Genomic DNA, 19846 nt, shown 5'->3' on the forward strand with positions numbered 1-19846 from the left:
AGCCTGGATGAGGGGATGATGGCTGTTTGCAGCTGGTCACACACCCTTCAGGGTGGGGGTCCCCTATGGGGTGCCTGGCCAGTCTGGGTGAGGGGCTGAGGGCTGCTTTCAGGCTGGCGGTAGTTGACTGAAGCTCCCAACCGCTCCTTTTTTTCTTTTTTTCTTTTTTTATTCTGGGCCAGCTTTAGCTCTGGCTCTAGCTCTGAGGCTTTGGTTTATTTGCATTCTATAATCGAAACAATGTATAACTCCAGCTCTGAGATCCCAGCCGGCTGAAAGCTGGTTTCTGGGGTTTTGTTTAACTTCTATATTTGTTAGAATGTTTCAAACTGCCAGCTCAGAGGCCGGCAAGTCAGGCGGGGAACGTTGGTGTCTGCAGTCACTGGAGCAAGCAAGCCTCATATTCGCTTCCAGCTGCCTGGCTGCCGGCCTCCATCTTGGCTGACAGTTAATTTGCATAAGGATATGCTGATTAGCCAATGGGAAGGGTAGCGGTTGTACGCTAATTACCATGTTTCTCTTTTATTAGTGTAGACTAGAGGCCCGTTGCACGACGAGATTTGTGCAATAGGCCTTCCCTTCCCCTGGCTGCCAGCACCGGTTTTCCTCCGGCACCCAGGACCCAGGCCTTCAGTCTTCACTGCTCCGGCCGAGCCTTCAGTCTTGGCTCCGCCACTTCGCGCCTACATAAGCAAATTAACCGCCATCTTTGTTGGGTTAATTTGCATACTCTCCTGATTGGTTGGTGAACTGTAGCAGAGGGATGGTCAATTTACATGTTTGTCTATTATTGGGTAAGATGATATATATATATATATATATATTTTTTTTTAATATATTTTATTGATTTTTTTACAGAGAGGAAGGGAGAGGGATAGTGAATTAGAAACATCCATGAGAGAGAAACATCAATCAGCTGCCTCCTGCACACTCCCTACTGGGAATGTGCCCGCAACCAAGGTATTTGCCCTTGACCGGAATTGAACCTGGGACCCTTGAATCCGCAGGCTGACGTTCTATCCACTGAGCCAAACTGGTTAGGGCATAAGATGATATATTTTTAAAAATTTTAGGAAGTTTGCATCTGTTTTATGTAGGTATGTCTAAATTAAGAATATGGGTTAATATTTAGAGTATTCTTAGCCTGATACATTGCAGCAGAACTCTTGAATTGACATGAATTAACCTATACATCTTTAAATATTTTGTATGAGCCTGTAATAATGACCATATTACAATTCAGAGGCTGAGGAATGTAGTGAGAGTTGCCATGGGAACCTTAATGTGATATTCCCTTGCTTTCATTTAAATTTCATTTTTAATATTACATTAACATTTTTGCATTTAATGGATAGATATTTGAATTAATATTGAAGTGCTCTCTCTAATATAAATAAAATATAAGAAATGAAAATGTGATTTTTCTTCCCATGAGCAAATGAACATATAATCCAAGATATTGTAGAAATAACAGCACTTGAGTTTTAAATTATTAGATTCCATTCATTTATTTTGAAGTTTCTTAAAGGATCTCTTTGAAAAAGATTAGGGAATATTTATGGGTAGTCATATAATTTATGTCTTTCATTTCAAATATGGTTCAGAATTCTCTGAAGGCTATTTGGGGCAATTTCCTTCATTGTGCCTTATTCTTCTGTATTTTTCTGAACACAAAACCTCCGAGGCCCCTCCTACCTCTGTGAGTTCCTATTAGTGTATCACTTAGAGGGTGATACACTTCATCTTACCTAAAACAAAACACTATTACCAAATACATGTTCATCTATTCGAGTTCATTGTAGAAAAATCTAACTTATACCAGACATACAGAATATTTTTAATTACTAAAGATTCTTGACTATACAAGAATATTTGCACATAAGATTATGTGTGACTAGTGCGTTTAAAATTGAAATGTAGCCCTGGCCGGTGTGGCTCGGTTGAGCATCATCCCATGTACTGAGAGGTTCCTGGTTCAATTCTGCGTCAGGGCACATGCCCAGGTTTCAGGCTCGAACCCCAGTAGGGGGCATGTGGGAGACAGCTGATTGATATTTCTCTCTCTCCCTTCCTCTCTCTAAAAATCAATGAAAGCATATTTCATAAAGTTGAAATGTATAAAATTTATGAACAACAGAATTTGTAGCTGGAAGGACCTCTTAGGGTCAGGAGTCTTAGATTATTTCCAAAGCACTCTAGCCAACGAGGTGTGTGGCTTTACAAATCATTTAATCTCTTATGTATAAAACAAAAAGACTGAACTAGCACCGCTGGGCTTTCTTTCTATGTATGTACTCCTAAAACTTAATTTGGAAAATGATGTGTGTATGTATCAGCTTACATCTTTTGAATTAACATTCAGACTTTAATTCAGATATTTAGATGTTAGTAAAAGGATTGACTTATGACATTAACGTTTTAAAATAAATCATTTATTAAATACATCCAATGAAATCTACACCTACATATCATAGCAATTTGATACCTACCACCCATTCTTTTAAAGCAAAATAAAGCTTGTATTAACACTACATGATTCCATTTATGGGGAAAGTAGAAGGGTGGGTGCCAGGGGCTGGAGGGAGGAGGGGAGGGGCGTTTTTGAATGGGGACAGTTTCTGTGTTGCAGAATGCAGTCTGTACGCTGGTTGCAAAGTAGTGTGAATGTACTGAATGCTCCTAAATACACAGTTAAAAATGGCAAATATGGTAAATTTTATGTTATGTGTATTTACCGCAACTTTTTTGTTGTTGTTTTTTAAAAGAATTCTTTATTGTTGAAAGTATTACATATGACCCCTTTTCCCCCCCATTGACCCCATCCAGCCCCCAGCCCCCGCCTCCCGGACTTTCAGCACCCTGTTGCTGTGTCCATGGGTTATGCATATGTGCATACAAGATCTTTGGTTGATTACCTCCCATACACCCACCCTCCCTCACCTTCCCACTGACATTCTGAACTCTGTTCCATGCTTCCATGTCTCTGGATCCAGTTTATTTTGTTACTTACATTCCACATATAACTGTGGTCATGTGATACTTGTCTTTCTCTGACGGACTTATTTCACTTAGCATGATACTCTCCAGCTCCCTCCATACTGTCTCAAAGGGTAAGAGATCCTTCTTTTTCACTGCTGCAGAGTATTCCATGGTGTAAATGTACCACAGCTTTTTTATCCACTTATCTACTGATGGGCACTGGGACTGTTTCCAGATCTTAGCTATTGTAGATTGTGTTGCTAGGAACATAGGGGTGCATACATTCTTTCTGATTGGTGTTTCAGGTTTCTTAGGAAATATTCCTAGAATTGGAATCACTGGGTCAATGGCAGTTCCATATTTAATTTTTTGAGGAAACTCCATACTGTTTTCCATAATGGCTGCACCAGTCTGCATCCTCACCAGCAGTGCACGAGGGTTCCCTTTTCTCCACATCCTCGCCAGCACTTGTTATTTGTTGATGGTAGCCATTCTGACAGGTGTGAGGTGATACCTTATTGTCGTTTTAATTTGCATCTCTCGGATGATCAGTGACTTTGAGCATTTTTCATGTCTCTTGGCCATCTGTATGTCCTCTTTGGAAAAGTGTCTATTTAGGTCCTCTGCCCATTTTTAATTTGGATTGTTTGTCTTCCTCTTGTTAAGGTGTATGAGTTCCTTATATGTTTTGGATATTAACCTTTTATCAGATGTATCATTGCCAAATATGTTCTCCCATATAGTGGGCTCCCTTTTTGTTTTGTTGGTGGTTTCTTTTGCTGTGCAGAAGCTTTTTATTTTGATGTAGTCCCATGTTATTTTCTCCTTAGTTTCCTTTGCCTTAGGTAGGAGATGTATCAGTAAACATATTGCTACGAGAGATGTCTGAGATTTTGCTGCCTATGTTTTCTTCTTTTATGGTTTCCCAACTTACATTTAAGTCTTTTATCCATTTTGAGTTTATTCTTATGTATGGTGTAAGTTGGTGGCCTAGTTTCATTTTTTTTTCCTGTATCTGTCCAATTTTCCCAACACCATTGTATGCTCTTGCCTCCTTTGTCAAATATCAATTGAGTGTAATGGCTTGGGTCTATTTCTGTGTTCTCTGTTTTGTTCCATTGATCTATATGCCTGTTCTTGTGCCAGTATCAGGCTGTTTTGATTACGGTGGTTTTGTAGTATAACTTGAAATCTGGTATTGTGATTCCTCCAATTTTGTTTTCCTTTCTCAAAATTGCTGCAGCTATTCGAGGTCTTTTTTGATTCCATATAAATTTTTGGAGTATTTGTTCTAGCTCTGTGAAATATGCCGTTGGTATTTTAACAGAGATTACATTGACTCTGCAGATTGCCTTGGGTAGTGTGGACATTTTTAATGATGTTGATTCTACCAATCCATGAACATGGTATATTCTTCTATTTGTTTATATCTTCTCTCTCTTTCAAAAGAAAATTTTTTAAATAATATTTTTTATTGATTTCAGAGAGGGAGAGAGAGATAGAAACATCAATGATGAGAGAAAATCATTGATAGGCTGCCTCCTGCATGCTCCCCCCACTGGGTTTTGAGCCCGCAACCTGGGCATGTGCCCTGACCAGGAATCAAATGTCGACCTCCTAGTTCATAGGTCAATGCTAAACCACTGAGCTATGCTGGTCGTGCCCAAAGGTATTTCTTTCCATTAATTTTTAGAGAGAGTAAAAGGGAGGAGGAGAGACAGAGAAAGATTGGTTGCCTCCCACACTTGCCCCGACGCTCAACCACTGAGCCATGCCAGCTGGGCAGGAATGCATTTCTTAATAAGATCTGTAAGTTAAGTCTAAATATAATTAGTACATAATAGAACGTAATAAATGAACAGAATTAGTTGATTGGTAACATCAGGAAGGAGGCTTGCCCCAGTTTAAAAATAAGTATGGATTTTAAAATCCAACAACCTACAAGTTAGGGAAACAATCACATTAACTTCAAACATTAATTTACCTTGACTATCTCTTTCTTTCATTTGAAGCGGAAAAGCTCATCTGTCAGAAGTAAACATGGAAATCTTCATGCCTCATCCTTAGAGTTGTGTAAACTCTGCCTCTGAGACCAGCTACACGGTCATGCTAGGTAAGTGCTTTCTCATTACCAAGAACTCGGAAAATGCAGAGAAAATGTGTTTTATAACAGATTGGCATTTCCCAAAATGGTATTAACAAATCTTGAATATTTTCATTATTGGGTGGATGGATGGATGGTCGGACAGATGGGGACATGGGAAGGTCACAGTCCTTGCCACTTGGTGGTCTGGATGAAGTAAGCTTCTGCTGCCTACAGTGTTTCTAACTGATGCCTCTCTACTCAGTGGTGTTCTTCAGAAGTTACACGTGTTTCTAAATAATCAAAGATGCTAGAGCATTGGAAGCAGAACCCTGGCTGGTGTGGCTCGATTGGTTGAGCGTTGTCCCGTGTACCAAAAGGCTGTGGGTCCGGTCCCAGGTCAGAGAATGGGAGGCAACCATTTCATGTTACTCTCTCTGTCTCTCCCTCTCCCTTCCTTTCTCTCTATAAAAAAAAAAAATGAATAAAAAAATTTTTTTTAAAAAAAAGAAGTGAGGACCCAGTATATAAGATACCTCACCCTGACCAGGAATGGAAACGGCAGCCTGCAGAATGACAGAGGGGACACATGACACCCTGTGCAGGTGGATGGTTCTGTGCTGAAAGGAATCCTCCCAGACACCAGTATTTCAAATTGGTCCTCACTCCCTGCCCCCACCGTGCTCTGTGTGTGTGTGTGTGTGTGTGTGTGTGTGTGTGTGTGTGTGTATAGGGGGGTGACTCAAAAGAGTCTGTGTCTGGGAGCAGCGTACCCTAATAAGATTTGGTATGGGTGGGAGGTAGGCTTTTCTTGTGCACAATGAAGGGCTGTACTTTCTTTTATCAAATGAAGATATATTGTGGTACTTCCCTGCCATAGATAACTTTGCATGAGCAATTGAAGCAGCCAGGGCCCATCAAGGGCAAGGCAGTGAAGGGCTCAGACCTCCCAGGCTAGCCAAAATGCTGAGCAGGAAGTGAGGGCAATCTGGAAGGAAAATGGGCCAGTTACAGCAGCAGGGACTATTCTGGATGCTTCAAGGAGATGATTGGCTATTACCATTAAGATTATACTTTTTCCCTGGCCCATGTGGCTCAACTGTTTGGAACATTGTCTATCTGTTTGGAAAGGTTGCTGGTTCCATTCCCAGTCAGGGTACACTCCCAACTTACCAGGTTCAGTCCCCAGTGGGACAGTGGGAGGGCATGCAGGAGGCAGCTGAAGAATGTTGCACTATCATATCAATGTTTCTCTCTTCTCTCTCTATCTAAAAAGCAATAAACTATTCTTTAAAAAAAAGATTTTAAGCATTATAATAGCTATCCTATATAATAAAACACTAATATGCAAATCAACCAAACTGCAGAATGACCGGTCCCTATGAACTGCACTGATCACCAGGGGGCAGACACTCAATGCAGGAGCTGTCCCCTGGTGGTCAGTGTGCTCCCACAGGGGGAGCACTGCTCAGCCAGAAGCCGGGCTCACAGCTGGTGAGCGCAGCGGGAATGGCGGGAGTGGCAGGAGCCTCATCCGCCTCCACAACAGTGCTGAGGACCCCTTGGGGGATGTCCCGGACTGTGAGAGGGCTCAGGCCGGGCTGAGGGACCCCGCCTCCCCAACCCAGTGCACAAATGCCGTGCACTGGGCCTCTAGTATGTATGTATTTCACTAACTAATTCCAGAGTTCCTCATAAGAAAAAAGATTGTCTTAGAATTAGATGAATGTTAAATGTTGAAGATGAGACCCAGAGGTATAATCTGAAAAAAAACAGGAAAATAAAGAACCTTCTTTTTCTTTTGTTTTTTGAAATAAAAACTGGGACCATACTGATTTTTATAACATGTTTTTTTCTCACTTACTATTTTGTAATTTTTTTCACACCATTAAATTTTACGTCATTTACAGTTTTGTTTTTTTAATTTTTTTTTTTATTGATTTCAGAGAGAAAGGGAGAGAGAGAGAGAGAGAGAGAGAGAGAAACATCAATGATGAGAGAGAATCACTGATAGGCTGCCTCCTGCACACCTCCTACTGGGGATGAGCCCACCACCTGGGCATGTGCCCTTGACTGGAATCAAACCTGGGAACCTTCAGTCCCTGGGTTGATGCTCTATCCACTGAGCCAAACTAGTTAGGGCTCATTACAGTTTTTAATGCCACATGATATTTCCTGGACTCATAATATATCTAAGCAATCCTCATTTGTTGGATATTTCTTTATTTGCTTTTCCCTTTTAAAAATTGTTTGAAGTGTTTTAATGACATTTATATAGATAGGATCTTTGCGCTACTGTCTAATTATTTTCATGGGATAAACTCTTCACCGTGGAAATGCAGTTCTAAAGAAAGCTTGGGCCAGTTTAAATCCCTAGTAACTGTCTCTCTAATTTTTGTCATGCTGCTCTGTGTGAAGTGGTACCTCGTTTATCTCGTTTTACTTTGCATTTCTTTGGTTATTATTAGGAACAGATACAATTGTGGCCCATACACCCAAAGGTCACGGGTTCAATTCCCTGTCAGGGCACATGTCCAGTTTGCGGTTTCATCCTGTTGGGGTTCGTATGGGAGGCAACCAACTGATGTTTCTCTCTCTCTCCCTTCCTCTCTCTAAAATCAATTTTAAACAAATATAATTGTGGATGTTCATTGACCATTTCTATTTCTTTTGTGAATTGTCCACAGCATGGATCTGCTTTTCTTAAAATTTTTATCTCAATTATCACTTGTCTTTGTTTATAGTATCACATATATTTTTATACATATGGAATCAGTTTGAGAAAACAATTTTACAGCTCCCCTCACCTTCATTGATTCATAGTCATGCCTTTTAGAGAATTTTCCAGTCAAATGAATTTTGAATTTTTCAAGGCCCAATTCAAATGTCCCTTCTTCCATGACCTCTGCTCTGACTTGCTCACTCGTCCTTCCCATGTGTTCCCCCAGGTACACCCCTACTTCACTCAGACTTCCTGTATTAAACATGTTTGCACAGACATCTCCCTTATTATAAGCTTTTGGAAAGCAGGAAAAATGTAGTCTCCTGTTAGTACAACTCAGGGCCAAGAAACTATGTGGCACACAGTATATACTTAATACAAGGGATTGCATTGATTTGTTATCTCTTCAAATAACAATGCTTTTAGATTTAAAAATGTTTTTTCGTAGACATGGTTTTGGATCACATATTTGCATATTTTCTTGAGCAGAGTTTATTGAAAAACCATTTAAGATTTTTGGTTGCTTAGTGCTTGGAGCCTCGGCCCACATGCCCGAGGATCTTGGGTTCAATTCCCTGTCAGGGGCACCTGCCTGGGTTTCAAGTTCGCTCCCCACCCACTGGTTGGGGCACCTGCTGGAGGTAACCAGTCGATGTGTCTCTCTCACATGAATGTTTCTCTCTCCCCGCCACCACCACCTTTCACTCTCTCTGAAAAGCAATGGAAAAAATATCCTCTGGTGAGGATTAACAATAAAATAAGATTTTTGATAGCTGACACTTATATAAAGACAGTCACAGGATGTTGCTAAGACACTGGCGCCCTCAGAGCTCTGCAGTCTGTGGACTAAATAGCCGAGGTGCCAATGGAAAGACTATTCTCCTCCCAAACGGGCCTCTCTGCTGATGACGGCTCTGCTCACATTCTCCAGAGGAGCTGGAGTGTCCGATTGAACGAACACTGGGTGCTGCGCCCTTTACACTTCCATCCAGGTGGTTGTCACCTGGGTCCAGCTCACTGAGGTTGCCGTGGCCTCTGCGCTCATTGCTGTTCACCGGGACATTTCCGTGCCCTCCTTCTCTGAGTCTTGTCCTTACCTAAATCAAGTGATGGTTCCCAAACTACAGAGTGAATACCTGCTCTGACAGGTCTTCTGTCCTTGGTACAGTGTCACCTGCATCATAAGATCCGCAGAGCCTTCTAGTGTGCTGTTGGACCTTCCCCACGGCCTTTCGGGAGCCTCTTCTGAGTGCCAGGAAAATGATTCAGAACTTGAAACAGACACGCAACTGCTGGGTATCCCTCCGGCACACGGCCTGGCCTGCCCCTTTGACTGGCGGTCTGTTGATTTGGTTATTTGACAACTTACTAGGAGCAGGGGTTAATTTTTAGGTTCTTGTTCAGTTAGACAAACAATTTCTGTCCCATGGACAAGATAAGCCCAGAGGTTGTGGCATATGGCCCTGTGGGGCACTGACCACTTTTATCCCACCTAGAACTCTTATCCTAACATTCCTTCGTTAAACTGTTAGAAATACCTACCTCCTCAGTCTCATTTGAACCCAGTCTTCTCCCTGTTTCCTCATTCACTAATGAGTTGAATAAAATCTTTGGCCACGTGTTCATTTGATATTTGTATGAGATCATGTTTTTAACCTTTTGAAATTATTTTCTGGCATAGTGTTAGACACCCCTTATTTTTACTTGAGCCTCCAAGTAGGTTAGGTTGATTGGTAAACAAAAATCATGTGCCACTATCAAAAGTAAGCCAACTGGTAACCAAACCCCAGCCTTCTCTTTCTCCCCTCCTTGGGTTGTGAGTACTTTCTCTGCTTGTCGCCTAGAAAAGATGGGCTGGAGAGCTCTGCCAGAACCTTTCGGTCACTCCATCCGCCAGCAGCATTCACTAGGCCCGTGTGTGAAGAGCGTGGCCCTGGAGGGCACGGTGACCACACTGTAAAACGGGCTGCTGCTGCATAGTTTCATGTTACTGGTTTCCACTGGGATCCTGCTTGGCCAGAGCAGGAGGGGGAAACCATGAGGATGATGACATGAAGCTAATACATTAGCATTTGGCCAGATAAATAGACACAGCTTCCTGCAGCGATACCTAAGTTGCCATCCAGCAGTGATGGTTTGCTTTACTGGATGGTTATACCCTAGTAAGACTCACAGATGTGGGCCTTAGAATCAGATCTCTCAGGTGAGAGTCACCCAAAATGTTCCTTTTCGGAAAAGCACCCTGAGAACTATAGCTGAAAGGAATATTTTACTCAAGACAGCCATTGATTCTATCACACGGTTAAACTTAGCTGAGCACCAACACCCGGCTCAGTCCTGCATGCACCACACAGCCTCCCTCACCTCCAAGCCCAGAGCCAACCTCTGCACTCTGCATCTCGCATTTGAGACTCACATACTATCCTGTATTATTTATTGATTTAGTTTTAGTGATTGATTGGAGAGAGAGAGAAAAAAAATCAATGTGTTCCACTTCTTCATGTATTCATTGGTTGATTCTTGTATGTGCCCTGATTGGGGATTGAACTCACAACCTTGATGTATCAAGACAATGCCATCCAGGGCTATCCTGACATTTTCATGTGCATCTCTTTTTCTCCTGGTGCAGACTATAAATTCCTAGAGAACAAGTTTCGTATGTACTTCCATCCTTCACAGTGCTTGTTATATAGCAGCCATCTGTAATCAAAGCTGGTGGTTGGTTTATAGAACAGCAGAGGACTCTTGGCCAATATAGGTAGAAGAGGCACTGTAGCCTGACTTTAAAAAGACACTCGCATTCATTGGCAGTGATCCAGTTTACTTGTCTGGGTGGTCCTGAAGTATGAGTGAAGTCTTCTATAAACATTTTTCCAGCTATCCACCCCCATCATTATTTTCTTTATGCAGCACAATGCTTAAAATTGAGAGCTAGTCAGGTGGCTCAGTTGGTTAGAGGGTTGTCCGATATGCCAAGGTTGCAGATTTGATCCCGAATCAGGGCACAAACAAGTGTTAACCAATGAATTCATAAATAATTGGAAAAATAAATTTGCTGGAGTTCAACCCCAGCAGGTCCAGGGAAAAAACTTGAGAACTTTTGAAACAACTGTTGAAATTTCATTGTAGTATTTACAGTTGATCAGCAGCCTAGTCAGGACCTCTAGCCAGGATCTCCAGCCAAAGTTCTGGTTAGGAACTCCAGCCAAGCTCTGGTTAGGATCTGATCAGGATCTGATGAGGATCTGATGTTTATTGTCTTGTTACATCCATATTTATACCAGCCGATTTTAATCCTGTCAATTTCTATTACAAAGGTTAGGGCGTTTCTTATCTCCATTCCAGGGAGTAAAGATTATGTAGCTTAACTACCCGCCTGGCACTTAATTAAGGGGTTGTATCTCCTCCCTAACCTCAGGGAAAAATCCCCACCTGGGGAAACAACCTTTCTCGGAGAGGTGACCTTGGTTAAAACACATGGCGCTAAGGAGAGCAAACATATTAAGAACAATATGCTATATATGCCAGGTCCCTTGAAACATATGCTGTGCAGATGTTTCTTTCCTGCAGCGACTGTGTCAAGCAGCAAGGATGGACCGGCTTCCGGCATAAATTGATGCCTCTCTCTCTCTCTCTCATTGATTTAAAAAACTTGAGAACTTTTGAAACAACTGTTGAAATTTCATTGTAGTATTTACATTTGATTCATCTCATGATGTGCACAGGGAAAGAACAAATCTAGTTCCATATAATAACAAGCATTTTACATTTGATTGATTGTAACATTTATTAAAGCACCATGTCTATTTCTCATGGCAGCTAGTTGGAGTCTAAAAAGGTCTCATAGCAGCGGTTCTCAACCTGTGGGTCGGGACCATCGGAAAACACATATAGCATATCAGATATCTACATTACGATTCATAACAGTAGCAATATTACAGTTATGAAGTAGCAACGAAAATAATTTTATGGTTGAGGGCCACCACAACATGAGGAACTGTATTAAAGGGTCTCGGCATTAGGAAGGTTGAGAACCACTGCATTAGAGTGTTAGAGTCTAGACAACAGGATGATATTGGGATTATCGCCTATTTTAAGGGTAGCCGTCTCCTAGTCACAAAAGTTAAGGTTTGATAAAGAATATATATCCTGCTTTAGCTGGTTTGGCTCAGTGGATAGAGTGTCGGCCTGGGGACTGAAGGGTCCAGGTTCAATTCCTGTCTAGGGCACATGCCCGGGTTTCGGGCTCGATCCTCAGTAGGGGGTGTGCAGGAGGCAGCCAATCAATGATTCTCTCTCATCATTGATGTTTCTATCTCTCCCTCTTCCTCTCCCTTCCTCTCTTGTGCCGTGCCAACATGGCCAAGGGTGAACCTGAGTGGGGGCAGTGAAGGATTGAGAAAAGACAGACAAGAGAATGAAAGCTGGGTCTTGGTGGGATGCTGCTTCTCTGATGGAGAGACAGCGCCCACCCACAAACCGTGTCTTTATTTTATAGCCAGATTCCACAAGACAAAGTAAGGGCGTGGTCAAGATGTTTACAACATTCTCGTGGGTTTCTATCCTACTCAGTTACATGCACCTGAACTCTATCAAGCCCACATCACTCAGGCACGTGGGGCCACGTGTTCGGACCATAGGTTCAAGCTTACAACTATAGCTGTTGGCTATAATTGTGCTGGGAGGGCTCTGCCCTCCAAGCTGGGACTTGCACGTGGCCATGAGAGGACTGTGCCCTCTCATTAGTCTGAGGCTTAAACCTGTCCAAACCCTGTAGCCGCTCTACACACTCTGAAATAAATAAAAATATTTTTTTAAAAAAGAATATATATCTCTCATAGCATAGGTCTTAGTCCCTTGCTCATCGGAGTTTATTAATATTCCCTGACTGGTCATTAGGGTAAGCTGTGAGCTCACACTGGGACAGCAGAAGATGCCAGGGTCCTGCCCCAGCGGTCCAGGGGTTCCCAGAGGTGTGGACGGAGTCGGCGAAGAATGAAGGACACGGAGGCAGCGTTCAGATGATCAGCATAGCCAGGTTCTCTCTTTTTCTCCTGTTACATCTGTATTTATACCATTTGATCCTATAAGCATGCCTCTATAGTTACATCATCATATGTTTTGGGTCCTCCCTTGACCTTCTACAGTTCCTTGTTTCATGTCCATAGTTTCTTATCTGACCTTTGCCAAAAATCCCATCTCCATCTAGTTCTGTTGATTTTAATCCTATCCATTCTATTCCAAAGGTTAGGGCTAGTTTGTTATCTCCATTCCAAGGTCACTACTCTACTGTTCTGTTAAGCTACAAGGAAGTAACTGAAGGAGATTATCCTAAATAAAGATTATGTAGCTTAAGCATGATTGTTCGTAGTTAAGGTGATTAACTACCCGCCTGGCACTTAGTTAAGGGGTTTTACTGATTTATTCCCTTCCTTAGTCCTGTTAATCCCTAACTCCAGGGAAAAATCCCCACCTGGGGAAACAACCTTTCTCAGGGAGGTGGCCCTGGTTAGAACACATAGCGCTAAGAAGGGGAGCAAACATATTAAAAACAGTATGCCAGGTCCCTTGAAACATATGCTGTGCAGATGTTTCTTCCCTGCAGCGACTGTGTCAAGCAACAAGGATGGACTGGCCTCCGGCAAGAAGAGACACTTTATCCTATATGATCACAAACCCTGTTCCAGGGACTTCCTAAGTCCAAGTACATTTTAGGGTTCCTTCGGTAAGAGTTCTCAATAAGGCAGGGCCATTGTGGCATAAGAGGGTAAAACACTTGGTGTTTTTACCAGTGCTTCTCAAACTTTAATGTGCATACAGTTACCAGGGGATTTTGTTAAAATGCATGTTTATTCTGTGAGGCTGGGGTAAGGCCTGGGATGTACTTTGGTGGTCATTGTCTTGGAGAAGCTGGAATTCTCAGACCCTTGGTGCTGCCCAAGAATCTATCTTATTCCTGGAATTCTTTTTCTTTTTCCTTCTTTGTATTCTAGTCTTTCCTTGTGCCTCCTCCCTACAGTATCCCTGTTACTTCACCCCCTTCCTGTCCCATAGTAAGCTCTCTGTGATGGGAAAATAGAGCAAGGTTAGGATGCTCTCCAGACAGGAATTCACTGCATTTGAGATTATCTAAACCAAAACATGGTGGACCTGTTACATTCTAGGCAAGGGTTCACCTACACCCCATCATGGAATTTAATAGCAGTTGTGGAGATGAAACACCAAGCTGAAGCCCTGTCCCACGATATGGTTTTGTTCACGTGGAATATTGGAGTCCTTGGAGGATAGTAAGCAGACTGTTTATCTGCTGGTTTTCATTTGGAAAATAACTCCCAACCATACTACAAGATCATAAAAAATGGGAAAACCTTTAAAATTCTGGCTCCAGCCCAGCTGGTGTGGCTCAGTGGTTGAGCATTGACCTATGAACCAGGAGGTCATGGTTCGATTCCTGGTCAGGGCACATGCCTGGGTCACAGGCTCGATCGATTCCCAGTGTGGGACGTGCAGGAGGCAGCCGATCAATGATTCTCTCATCATTGATGTTTCTATCTCTCTCTCCTTCTCCCTTCCTCTCTGAAGTAAAAAAATATATATATGTAAATATAAATTTCAAATATGTTTTAATGTGACATAGTAAAGAAAAACCAAAAGGAAGAAAAACACAAAATAAAACTTTCTAGCCCAGACACAGGCTTAATTTTGTGTCTCCTTTTAAGCTCCTCTCCTCTGATTACCTAAGACCTAGAAAGTTTGGTGAGTAGTTTGCACTGTGATCTTTCTTTTGTCTTTATGAAGGAAAAAATTAAGAGCTAAGTGCCTCCTGCATTGACATGAGGACCAGTACACCTGAATAAGAATTGGGAATCTCTCCTAGAAAGGTCTCCTCACCGGGCCTCATGCTGCTTTGGTGTCCACTGGTCCTGTGGGGCGACCTGAGCTAACACCCCACCCTGAACAGAGCGTATTAGCTAGCAAAGTGGAACCTGTGTACTTGCTACTTCGAAACACAGTGGCAGTCTAGGAAACAGAACTTGGACCTAAATAGGCTTGATACGATTCTGGCACAGGTGACAGAAACGTCATCCAACTTCAGGATCCCTCTACTTCCAGGTCTTTACGAGGCTGGTATTGAACATGGTTGTGCGTGTGGCAGTGGCAGACTGTGCCTCCTTCATCCAACCTCTTCATCTCACCTTCCTCTTGTAATTACAGCCACTCACATCCTTTTCTCCCTTTCAAATATTCGTTGTCCAAGCTAAAGCCTCTCCTGGTTTCATGTATAACTTCCTGTACTCTGCTCCCTGTTCTCTCCAGTTACCACCATGGGTAGTGAAGGAAGATGTGTGACACAAACACGGCAACACATTTATATGCATTTTTTATAATTCCCCCAACATGCCAAGCAACCTTCTGAGAACAGAATTCTCTTTTAATAGTTGTCAATATGGGATTCAGAAACTAAGTAATTTACTCAAGAACAAGAGTACTTTGGCTTAAAATTAAGTATAGATCTGTTTTAGCCTAAGCCCTACCAGAACTTGGTAGTGTACTTCTGATAGGCTTTGTGGGGGTGAAAAGATTAATTTGACTACTATCCCTCTAAGTTCTTTTGGCTGGAATCAAATCAACACGTGACAGATTAATAGGAGAAAATGACTGAATATATTACGTATGTGCATATGGAGGTTCCGCAAGAATATGAGACCAAAGACAGATCAGGGCACTTGAGGCTTCCGTGCCATTTTGAGCTAAGGAGAAGGGGGGCTGGGGTAGAGGTGTGTGACTTCACAAGAAGGCAATTCACATGGAGATGAAAAAGCAAATGTTTGGTAAATAAATGCTGGCCCATCTATTTTTTTTAATGTTTTTATTGATTTTAGAGAAAGGAAGGGAAAAAGATGGGGAGATAGAAACATCAATGAGAAACATGCCCCCTACTGGGGATCAAGCTTGCAACCTGGGCATGTGCCCTGACCAGGAATTGAACCAGCAACCTCCTGGTGCATGGGACGGCGCTCAAGCAACTGGCCACACGCCTGGGCTACCCAAGGTTTTGAAGGGCTTGGTAAAATGAGATTTGTTGGAGAACGGAGTTTCCCAGATTCCAGCTCTGACTATTATATGTAATGTCTCTATTTTGTCTTCTGTAGCTTGAGCAAGAATATTTTTGGAATGCACTAATTTAATCATCTATTCGTCTATATTTATCTATTTACTTCCTACCCATCTGTACTGAAAATAATAGTCTCATACACTGAATTATTCAGATCACATTGAGATTTTTCTCGTGTAATTTAAGCCAATTTTATGAGAGACATTAAAACAAGTGACTAGGATGTCTAGAGATTCAGAAACTTCCTCATTTAAACAAAGATTGAAGGTTAATTAAGTTTAAAAAGAAAAGAGTAAAGGGAGATTTGGTGCTTGGTCTCAAATATTTGCAGTATTGTTCAATACAAGGAGGATAATTGATGTGCTTTCAAAATTGTTATCAATTGCAGACACATTTAAGGTCCGAATGAACTTCTATTAATTTAGGCTGTCCAGCATCAAACCAGTTGTCTGTGTAGAAAGTAATAAATTATCTGTCACCAAACAGATGTTAAAGGATTATATGAATTAAGGATGTTTTGATATGTCTTCATTAACTAGAGGTTGACCTTACTGACATTAGAAGTGCCTTTCAAACTTTACAGTACAATTTGTCCTAAATAGAACATAAGATTTAAAAATAAATCTAATCTATTAGGATAATTTCTGGAATAGTGGTGTTAGGATGCTCTCCTTAATGAAGCCACGATAACTGGTAAAAGACATCACATATATAAAAAGAACAACTATTTAATGTCTGAAAATGTGGTAAGGGCATACAGCAAATGAAGAAACATTGATTCAAGAAAATCTACTGAATCTCTAAGGGAACAGGAAGAATTTGTGGCACAGCATTCTTCCTTCTTCCTTCTTCCTCCCCACTCCTCCTGGCCCAGCTCAGTGTGATGAAGCTCTACCCAGGCAGATCCAGACAAGAACACAGGGCTTTCTTTCCCCACTCCCAGTTATGGGCTGCAGTATCTTCCCAGGAAGCACAAGCCACCATTTTCATTTTCTCCCAAAAAGATGGTGAAGAAGCTTGATTCCTGGTTTAAAACAAACAAACAAACAAAAAACATCTGAGAGGTCTTTACCCAGTACCCATTCATAGGGTGGAAGCTTGACCCATGGGCACAACAGGCCAAGAACACTGAGCTTCCAACAGGCCTCACCCCGGCTCATTTGTGATGCAGAAGAGTGATGCCAGGAAAGGAAAGCCAATAAACCAGAAGCTACTGCCCCCAACCAGGACCCTGCTTAGAAGCAGGGGTGTCACTCGGGCCCAGCTGGCACTGGCACTCTGGGAGAATCCGCAGAGCAGTGTGTCAGACCTGAAGAGGATTTTTCTAAGTTTTTTTGAGCCAAATGGATGACACTGCCAGGAAGCAAGATCTCAAATGCTCTGGAAAATGACACTTTTGATGTTTTCTTTTATGCATCTGGAACTGAGAGAACTAAGGAAGATTACAGGAAGGTGGGAGAAAGCAAGATACAGTCAAAGCTCAGTTCTCAAGCATCTCCCATACTTGAGAACAATTTGGTTCTCGACCATGTTGTTCACAGAAAAATGTCTCGATTATTGAACAAAATTTTGGTTCTCACCCTGACAACCCTTTTGTGCTGATACATCAACACAACAAAAAGTTCTCTCAGGCCACAACCGAAGGAGAAATGCTAGTTTACCACTAAATCTTGCCTTGTTTACATCTCAGGAAATTGTGCTGTGAATATTTTTGTGCATTTTTTTCTTTTGTTCCTAGAAAAATAGATGATTAGCACAATTTTAAAACATGAAGATGCCCTCAGGAGTGCTAATGTTGCTGAGGGTGTGAAAGAAACAAGGATCACAGGCAGCTGCAGAGGTGGACTGACTGTGTTGGCTGGAAGAGGAAAAGCAGTCAGCCGGGACAGCATTTCAGAGGCAGTGACGTGGGCACAAGCGAAGAGGCTGCATCTGCCCTCCTGAAGGACACCTGGGCCCAGTGCTGACAGGGATTCATTGAAGGCCGGTAGGGGTGGTTTGATACATTTAAGAAAAGAAGTGTTTGTTCATGGATTAGACAGGGCATTAGGCATGTGCTGTATATAGGAAGGTTAAAGCAGGGAATTATTTGGGGATCTGGAATGAAAAATTCAATTTACATTCTTTCTAATGGGAAAAATGATTCCATTTTCAAGCAAATCACTCCTCAAACAGCCTTCTGGAATGAATTAAGTTCAAGATCTGAGGTTCCACTGTAGATTATGTGCTATAATATAGCACCTGTGAGGGTGGTTATGCCCTTGAGGGGTCTGGAAAAGAGGATTACTTCTGGCATTTCCAAGGTGTGTTAACCTAGATGCACAAGAACAATGGGCAGGGCTTGCTTTAAAACCTTCACTAAAGAAGTTATAGGCATGGGATATTACTGCCCCCGTGACCTGCCTGCCCAGTTAGGAATTTGTGACCAAGTCACCAGGTGAGGTTACTTTTGGTTAGATTTGTTACAGAGCCCATTTCTCCTCCACAAGTGGTGGAGAGGCAAGCTACAGAATAGAGAGCTCCAAATGATCTGATTTTATCTGGAACAGAATGGGAGGAAATTCAAGCCTAAAGGCGCTCCCAGAAATAATGGAAGGTTTGGAGGTAAGCAATTAAGAGGAGGCCAGTAGATTCAGTAGAGCAACAAGTTGAATTATAAACTAGTTAGAAGTTTACCGGAGAGAACCAGGCAACAGAAATGGCCTATGAGAGAGACCAAATGCTGGACTTAGCAGACAAAAGTTAAATCAGCGATTGTAAATACATTTAAATAACTAAAAGTAGAAATGCTTTAAGAATTCAGGAAGGCAGGATGACACTGTCTAATCAAATGGAGAATATCAATAAGGAACGAAAAAATCTTAAAAAATGACCAAGTGGTTTTAAAGAAGAATTTACAATACCAGTTCTTCTTCCAAAAAAATAGAAGAGGAAGGAACACTTACAAACTAATTTTACGAGGCCAGCATTACACTGATACCAAAATTAGACAAGGATATTACAAGAAAAGAAAATTATAGGTCATTATCCCTGATGAAAATAAATTTAAAAATCCTTAACAAAATATTAGCAAACCAAATTCACATACATTGAAAGGATTATACACCATGATCAAGTGGAATGTATTCCAGGGATGCAAGGACGATTCAGTATCTGCAAATCAGTCAATATGATATACCACATGAACAAAATAAAGAATAAAAATCACATAATTTTCTCAATAGATGCATTAAAAAGCATTTGACAAAACTCAACATCCATTTATGATAAACTCTCATCAAAGTGGGTATAGGTTGAAAGTACCTCATTAGAATAAAGGCCACATGTGACAAGCCCCCAGCTATCCTCAGACTCAATTGTGAAAAGCTGAAAGCTTTCCCTGGAAAATCAGGAGCACTCAATAAAGCTGTTAAAAAATAAAATAATAATAAAATTAATAAACCATGCGAGAATGTTTAAACAGATTGGAAAGATACTGCATAATATTTTAACAGTATTCTACTTTACTCAAATGTGAAATATGAGTGTTTTGCCAGGATTTCAGGTTTTTACTCTTGAAATTTCCTTTCGTAGGAGAGTCAGATCCTCTTTGTATTCATCTGAGAGTACTCAGGACTTTTTAAAAATTTTATCTTTATTGTTGAAAGTATTACAGATGTCCCCTTTTTTCTCCCATTAACCCCCTCCACCCTGACCTTGGACCCCCCCCCCCCCAGTTTTTTTTCCCCCCCCCCCCCCCCCCCCCCCCCCCCCGCCCAGGCCTCCACCACCCTAGTGTCTGTGTCCATGGGTTATGCCTATATGCATGTAAATTCCTCGGTTAATCTCTCCCCACCCTCCCACCCCACCTTCCTTCTGAGATTCATCAGTCTGTTCCATGTCTCCATGTCTCTGGGTCATATTTTGTTCATCAGTTTATTTTGTTCATTAGATTCCACGTATGAGT

The 19846-nt window shown here is 41.7% G+C and overlaps 1 protein-coding gene across 1 annotated transcript in view; it reads left to right on the plus strand.

Annotated features, from left to right (window-relative positions):
- XRCC2 (X-ray repair cross complementing 2) overlaps positions 1–19846 on the plus strand; it is a 162740-nt gene that overhangs the window by 54473 nt on the left and 88421 nt on the right. The window contains exon 3 of the transcript XR_002826194.1: positions 4992–5092. The gene's annotated coding sequence lies outside the window, so the exon portion shown is untranslated. The remainder of the gene's footprint in view (positions 1–4991; positions 5093–19846) is intronic.

The sequence above is a fragment of the Myotis lucifugus genome, unplaced genomic scaffold (genome assembly GCF_000147115.1).
Source record: "Myotis lucifugus unplaced genomic scaffold, Myoluc2.0 scaffold_418, whole genome shotgun sequence".
Taxonomy (NCBI): Eukaryota; Metazoa; Chordata; class Mammalia; order Chiroptera; family Vespertilionidae; genus Myotis; species Myotis lucifugus.